Raw genomic sequence first — 7,948 nt, 5'->3', positions numbered from 1 at the left:
TATGAAAGGGTTTGCATTTGCAAAGAGGAGTTTGCATTAGACAGGAGGTTAAACTCTAGGTATATGCCACAAGGAGGGTGTTTAAGGCTGATTGGTGACTCATCCTGGAAACAAGCTGAGAGCTCTCTCAACAGGACATAAAACCTGAGAACTCAGCATCTTCCTCAGTCTTTGGAGCCAGCAGCAGTAGAAATGAAGCTGGGCTATCCTGGAGAAGCAAGATGCTTGCACAGGATGTCTCTCTTGGATCAGAGAGAGTAAATCTACTGACATTTATTAAGGACCAAAAAGAAGGCGGCACTGCATTGCTTTAGAGCAATGTGCTATTTTGTATTTTGCAACTTTTATTTGCAACTCTTTTAAGACTGTTCTGCAGTCTAAAGCTTCGAAGTCCGTTCTCCGGGTGGAGAGCTAATTCATTTCCGCTCTGCACAAGGTCCGGATCAGGGATTCCGTTTGCAACAACAACTCTGAACATGGCCTAGATAGAGTGGGTCCCAAACCTCCCAAGTCAGCAAGCAGCGGTGGTGTTGACTGCTGGTGCTCATCCGGAGATGGCGCTTGCGGGTTGATGCATCCAGGCTCGCCAGCTCGCCCGCGTGCATGTGTATGCAATCCATTCCCGCTCCATGAAAATCAATGATACTCTTGCTGCGCGGCGGCGGCGGCAGCGACAGAGGCTTCTCTTCCCCTCCAAAGGTCTAGTGAGATCTATGGGTTGCTTTTGCAGCCGGGATGCGCACGTGCCCGCACACATTTTCCCCTCCTTTAGCCACGCCCCTCAGAATCCCTCCTAGCTAAAAAGAACCTGTGCGGCTCTTTCTCCCTTCGCCCAATCTCTACTGCAGGGCAAGAGAAGGAGGGAAAGAAGAACGGAACCGGGTGAAGAAAAGGGGAGAGGAGAAAAAGAAGGAGAAGGTGGGGGAGGCGGAGCTAACACTGAAGCGGCTCGGATAGTTGGCAGACGCCGTGTTCTTCCTCGCCGTTCTTTTAATCTGCCTCTCCCTCACCCTCGCCGCCCCACCGGCAGCCGAGGAGTAGATTTGGGGAGGAGGAGGAGGGTGGGGTTGGCTCTCGGCGACCGCCAACACCAGCAGCGCCGCCGCCGCCACAGCGCTCCCAAATTCGCCTCCGTCCGGCATTCCGGCTCCTCAGCAGCCCTCGAGGCTTCGCGCCCCGCAGCGGGAAAGCAGGACTTTCCGGGCGCGAGCGTAAGAATATAATAATAAAGCGCGGAAGGGAGAGAGAGAGAAGAGCCGCCTCAGCGCGCCGCTACCACCAGCGGCGGCAGCGGCTTGTCTTGCTTGCTTCCTTCGCCAGCCTGGGAGCTCTGCCCGCAGCCGCTCGGAGGAGCCTCTTGGCAGCTTCCCGCGTCAAGGTAAGGCTCGGGTTGGGCTGCGCGTCCCGGAGTGCAGCGCCGTGTTTGTTGTGAGGGGAAGGAGGAGGGGGCGCGCGGGCGAGTGTGGGGGAAAGAGCGGGAAAAGGTGCCTTTCTCTCTCTCTCGCTTCACAGGGGTGGGTCGCTGCTGCCTTTGAAGGGAAAGAGCAGGTGCTTCCACCCAAAAAAAAGGAGGGGGTTCGTTTGGGTATGTGGAGAAAGAGAAACAATTCAAGGCAGCGTCTGCACCACCATCAATCCCACCCAGGCTGTCCTTTCCCCTCTCGTGCACAGCCTCTGCCTCCAGCTCTTTTTCTCTTAGCTCGGGCATGGATTCAGCCTTATTCTCGCGGGACGTGGGTGGGTGGGCTCCGGGCTTCTCTTGGCATGCACAATTTTGGCCCTCGGATTTGGGCGACACTCTCCCCCACACTCCCCGAGTCAACAAGTTTTATTGGTCACGGCGCGAGGACCCGGGCGCTTCTAGTTCTCCTTCGAGCTGTGGAGGCTGGTGTTTTGCCAAACTGTCTGCTGGGTTTTGCAGTTTCGCCTGCAGCACTTCGGCTGCGTGGTCGGTTTGCTTTGAAGCCCCGTCGTGCAGAGCGTAGCGGCCCGTGATTTGCCTCCGCTCAAAAAACAAACAAACAAAAAAACTTCCCGCGCGCTTACTTCAGAGTAATTGCCTTGCACGTCTGTCCGCGCCCTGCTCTGGGGTAAGACAGCGGATGCTGCAAGACCTGGGCTCTGTGAACCTGGCTGTAAAATTAGCTCCGCTGAACTCGGTGGGACTTGCTCAGAGTGGTAGAGCTTTGCATGCAGAAGGTCCCAGGTTCAAACCCTGGCATCTCCAGGTAGAGCAGGGAGGGAGGGAAAGAGACCTCTGCCTGAAACCTTGGGCGAGCAGCTGCCAGCCCGTGTTTTCATTACTGAAGTAGATGGACCGGTGTATGCTCTGATTCTGAGAAAATATGCAGGACTGGAGTGTGGAAGAAGGTGGAGTGGCTGAGATTGCCACCCAAACAGAGTTTGCATAAGGAGCGAGAGTGCTCTGGTAGGGAAGGGCTGCTGCCAAATAGATTTTCCTACTGAAATGGAATGGGGAGGGGAAAACTATGGTATGCAAAATTACGACTCCCCCCCTCCTCCCATGAAAAGAAGTAGTGATGGTGTGACAGGGTACTGATGGGCATCAGACTCGATCCTTCTTCCTATGTGAGTCTATCTTCCGCACAGTTCCCACTCAGGGTTTACCCAGAGGAGTACAGATACGGAGATTAACTTTGCTAGATAGCAGTTATCTTTTCCAGTCACCTTTGCAGAGAGACGGCAAACAGGCGATAATGTATCAGCCCCTCGTTCTTGTCTTTTAACAAATGGAATGAGCAAAAAGGAGAGAGTCTGGGCAGTGGTGTGGTGGATCCTGGGATAAACAGACGTTTGGATGATAAAACCCTGGTCAGGTTTTGCCTGAGCTCCTATTAGTACTCCAGTGTTGGTCCAGAGATGTTCAATTATATCTTTGGAAGCAGAAACAAGCAAACACAAAAGCAACTGATGTCTTGCAGGAAGGGGAAGCTGGGTGTTACAAGCAGCAAGTTAACAGCTCTTCCACTGCACACCCTCCTCCAGTGTCGAATACAAGGAACTAGCTTCCTTTTATTTACTATGCAAATTAAAAGATTGGGTCTTTATGTAGGTTGAAATATGCCTAGGAAAAGGATAAGAAAAGTGATACAGGGGTGTGTGTGTGTGTGTGTGTGTGTGTGTGTGTTTGTTTGTTTGTTTGTGCATGTACACACATGTAGAGTACAACTATTGGGTTAATCTTGTGTAAATTCTTGGGACAACTTTTACCGGATGCAAACAAGTGTTCCTTTTTCCAGTTTTCAAATTCTGTCTTCCCAAGGGTGGTTGTTAGCTTTCTGTGTTGCGAGCAACATAATGCAGCATGTTGTGTCACTTACCCAGACAGAAATGACTTGCTCAGTAAACTACAAATGAAATGATGCTGCTTGCATAACAAGTGAGGCTAGTTAGCATTTTACATACTGATTTTCATTTAAGGTAAATGAAAGCAGGATAGCTGTCACTGTGTTTATGGTTATTTGTGCTCTGTAGGGAAGGATATACTAAAATCCTAGAGATCTATCATTCAAAAATAATGAAAATATATTTTATTTATATTTATTCTCCCCTCCCCCCCACCCACCTGACTAAGCTACTTTTTGAAATGTGTTTAAAATGATCTATATAAATCCAGACATCATTTTTGGTTTTTGTGTTTTTTAAGGTTGTTATAGATTTTGTGTTAAAACTTCTGTACTACCTTAATGAAATTATTACTTTTAGAATAATAAATGATGCTGTTGAAAGAGCTAGGTTGAGTGTGAATCAAAAACTACAAACATTTCATTGCTTGGGACCCTGAACACACTAAATTAGAAATAATTACCGCTTCTTCTCCAGGGACCAACTTTTGAGCAGGGGTGAAGGTGGACATACATTTTTAAGTGGGTTGGGATGGAAGTAGTTTGGAAACAGCTCTGCTGCATTTTGAGGCATTTGTTTTCATCTCACTCTTTATAGGCTGAACTGCGCAGTTTAGAATCTCTGCCTGTGCCTGTGTTAAGTTATGGGCAATCATTGCTTGAAGTTCTGTATTTCCATAGTATCTCTCTTGCCTTGTGGATCCAAGTTACAAAACCATTTCTGTTTGACAGTAGTTGAATGCCACCATCTGGATTCATTCCTAATATTAGGGGATCACATGAGCAACACTACTGCATGTTTTTCTTTTAAAAAAAACAACAACCCAGCAGCTGCTGTGGTTTATCTGAGGGTACTTCTATAACTGAAATAGGCTGTAAGCCACAGCTGGTAAGGAAAGAATAAGTTGACACACACCCAGTCAACAAGGTTTGACATGAGTGTTATAACGCCGAGGTGATAATTATGACTGCTGTAGACAAACAGTTCGTTGTAAGCAAGTTCCATTGAAATCAGTGGTACTTTGCCACACATGTATAGTGTCTAAAATTGGAATGCAATGGTAGTTACTGCCACTTGTGGAAATAAGCAAGACTGTTTCTGTGCCTCCTCAAACCACAAGTGCTGTTTCCCTTACCAGTGGTTGGAATTGCGTCGTGCAAACTGAAAATGTGAAATCGCAAGGCATATTTATAAGCTGTTAAAACAATTTAGTTGATAAAATAGTTGTCAGTTGCATGGTACACACAGGCCAAGTACAGTGTGCTGTCAATTGTGTGCTGTCAGATTTCTGCATGATGCATCTTTCACTTCTGGTATGAATAGCTTTACTGGGTCATTGATCTGGTTTCTGACTATAACCATATTCAGATGCTTTTCTGTAGGTGTTAACATCATAGATTAGAAAACTTGGTTCCATTTTGCAGTTAAAGTTGTCAGGAATATCTAAACTGGATATTCATTGGCATAGATACCCTTAGCATCCTAATAGCTGTTGATTCTCCACCACCACCATGTTTTCCCATAATCTCATATATATGGCACTGCAGGAAATGTATGTCTCCTTATGTATAACCCTTTGCCTTCTCATTGTAAGCTTTCAAGCTCGGCCATACAGCTTGTCATGATATTCCTAAATATAACGTCTTATATCTTCTACAGAACTACTTCGGATCATAAAAAGAGCTCTAGTACATCAGACCAAAGATCCATCTAGTTCAACATTCTGCTTCTACAGAGCCCTACCAGAAGCCTCCGGGAATCCCTTTCTCTTTAATAGACAATGATTTTGTTCTCTTGCAGCATGTGGCGTCTGTCTGAGTGTATGCTAATATTCTACCTGTACTCTAAGCATTTTATAGTATAATGGAAGACCTGATGCTTAGCCAATTAAAAGACTCTCATTGACTTTGCCATGGCCTAAGCACGGAATTCATAGGAAGCTATCCAGTATAACATTTGCAATGTGGACAAAATTACTTTCTAGCTTGACTGATGTTGGGAAATAATGCATTGCTGGTAGCTTAAAATAGTCGGAAGAAGTGCTTGCTAGTGCTCTTTAACCTTTTCAGGCCTGTGGACAAATTGAGCAAGGCTCTTTGGCCCTTGGGCAGGAATACTGAGCAGTGTTCCCCTCCCCCAACTGGTAGAAGCACTATGTCTGCTTCTTGATAAGATATCAGTCTTTTAAATTTTATTTCTGGAAGACAGAAAGAATGAGGTCGTCTAAGTTGAAGATAAGCACAGAAGTGTAGCAAAATCAATTCATTCTAAAGGATGGATCAATCTATGATTTCAAGTTCAAATTTAAAAATTCAGATTTCAATTCAGAATTATTACTTTTTAGTAATGTGAGCTTATCAGCATTTTAGTGTTATCCCTGGGTTTTATCCTAAAATAATATGACTGCAGTACACAAGCTTTTTCTGCAGGAAATTGTTAGCCAGCATCCTTAATATCAATTGGATATAAATGAATTTGAGGACTTTACAATAGCCCCTCTAATTTCATCACTTCTCATGTGCTGCATTCGCCTCAATTTCACTGTGTTTATTATCCTGTGGGCTTAAACTGTTCTATGATGGTTAAGGATGATGCCACTACTAAATGCAGCTAGAGCTTGATTCTTATATGGGCCCTATAATTTATATCTGTTTCCAGTGAGTATAAACACATTATATTGTACAGGATTGGAGAAATGGAAGGATAAAGGTACATTAGTGCTAGAGGTGCACACCCTTCTGCATAATACAATAATTACTTATACTGTTTAGTAGTCATATCACACTTCTAATATGCAACATGCTTTACAGTTTTTCATTCTCTTTGCCCTAACATAATCCTTGGAAGTATGTACAATATTCCCATTTTATGACTGTGGAACTGTGACCGAGAAAATAATTTGCTCAGGGCCATGGCAGGGTAATGATTCAGACCCACATTTCACAGAACTAAATACAGTGGTATAAATCTGGCATACTGCACTGACTCTCATTTATTGCTGGTGTACACATTTTGTTTATGCACTTACTTAACTTTATTTACATGTATCACCCTCCTTAGTTACTTGTGTGTGTATGTGGGTCTATTCAGATATGTTTCATGGGAGCAGTGTTGCTACACATGCCATTTCTATAGCCAATAATTGCCACAAGGCAGTAAAAGATACCATATTAATCAGATGTGGGGTGGCTATCCTGAGTGCATTTTTATGTGTGGATTCATTCATTCTCCATTAATCCCATACACCAGAGTTAAAATTGCATGTATCCCCAAAACTGTTGCTTGAGTTCCACAGTTGCTCAGGTGAATTAACTAGTAGTGTGTAGCAAGAAGTCTTGCCATGCAACCACCCCTTGTGTTTTCCTCTTCCCACTTCTTGCTAAGAACATTTTCCAAAAGTGTTAAGAATATCCCTTGCTACATCCCCTTTGGTTATGCTTATGTAATTACTCCTTTTGTCATAACTGTTCTGGTTGAGTCTAGCCTTCTGGCTGAAAGCAGGAATTGTAATGCATACCTTTTGTACCTATGAAACAGAAGAAAGCATGGCTGAAGTACATGCCTTGTCCTTGTTGGAGAAAATAACTGCAATTGGTAACTCGCCAGCCACATGTTCACAAACAGCTTGGCACATGCCTCTTTCCTGTTCTACATTTGGAGCCTGCTTCCAACAAATGTCCATTGGGTGATGTCAGTCCATGTGTATCTCTGTGCACCTACCCTCCTAGCTGAATAGAGAAGAGTGTAGATTTTGTGTCTTGCGTGCTCCGCTGTTGAAGCTAATAAATATGTAAGATCACATGCCTAAAATACAAGGTTTTTGCTTTTATTCATTTATCTTTTTTAGCCCAAGTCTCATTAGCTCTCTTGGTCAATAATGCTACGTTTACAATTAAGATACAGATCTGGATCCAGAATTTTTGCATTTATAAAACTGTGCTTACCTACCTTCTCCCCATTGCATCTCTCTGTGTTCCCCAAAAAGCCTCTTCTGACAGTCAGGGGCCTGGTGCTTGGAAGGAGAAAGTAGGAGTAAGTTGGGTATAGGCAGCTTCTCTAGCAAGACCGTCTCCACAACACTCACATTAAGTTTTTGTTTCTGACACCACTTAACTGGGATGGGGTTGTTGGTCATACTGAAGTTAAGCTGACCTACTCTAGCTCATGGGTCACCAATGTGGCAGGTGCACACCCACTCACAGAGGCTTTCTTTGGCAACTGCAGTGTGCCTTCTATGGCACTCTTCCTCCTGCCAAAATTAGTCTTGAAATAGAGTATTCTGTTGCGCCCAGTAAAATAGTTTACAGCGTGTGAGTGTGTGTATGCCCACAACACCTTTTTCTTTTTACAAATGTGCCCATGGGCCCCAAATGATAAACTGCAGATTGCGGAGGGCTTTTTGCTGCAAAGAAACAACAGCTTGCTGTGGCAAGATTTGTTCTTGGCTTATTAACCATAGTTTGTTTCAGCAAGACCAATCACAATATCTGCTTCAGAGATACCTGTGTACGTATACATTTCTCACGCATGCTTAATGGTTTTAATGTTAGCTTATGGGGGTTGCATGTGGGACATAGCAGGG

General features: G+C 44.6%; 1 protein-coding gene across 8 annotated transcripts in view; it reads left to right on the top strand.

Annotated features, from left to right (window-relative positions):
* The first annotated feature begins 510 nt into the window (after positions 1-510).
* The window catches only part of LOC310701096 (contactin-4), a 497,831-nt gene continuing 490,393 nt past the window's right edge, over positions 511-7,948 (top strand). For 3 of the 8 annotated variants that reach the window (XM_083491357.1, XM_083491358.1, XM_083491356.1), the window contains exon 1: positions 512-1,378. The gene's annotated coding sequence lies outside the window, so the exon portion shown is untranslated. Of the gene's footprint in view, positions 1,379-1,685; positions 1,705-2,571; positions 2,590-7,948 lie in introns of those variants that run through there. The other 5 variants (XM_083491346.1, XM_083491348.1, XM_083491349.1 and 2 more) reach the window with 5 other exon arrangements.

Source organism: Podarcis liolepis, assembly GCF_965112155.1.
Source record: "Podarcis liolepis genome assembly, chromosome: 2".
NCBI lineage: Eukaryota > Metazoa > Chordata > Lepidosauria > Squamata > Lacertidae > Podarcis > Podarcis liolepis.
This window is presented reverse-complemented; position numbering and strand designations above follow the sequence as displayed.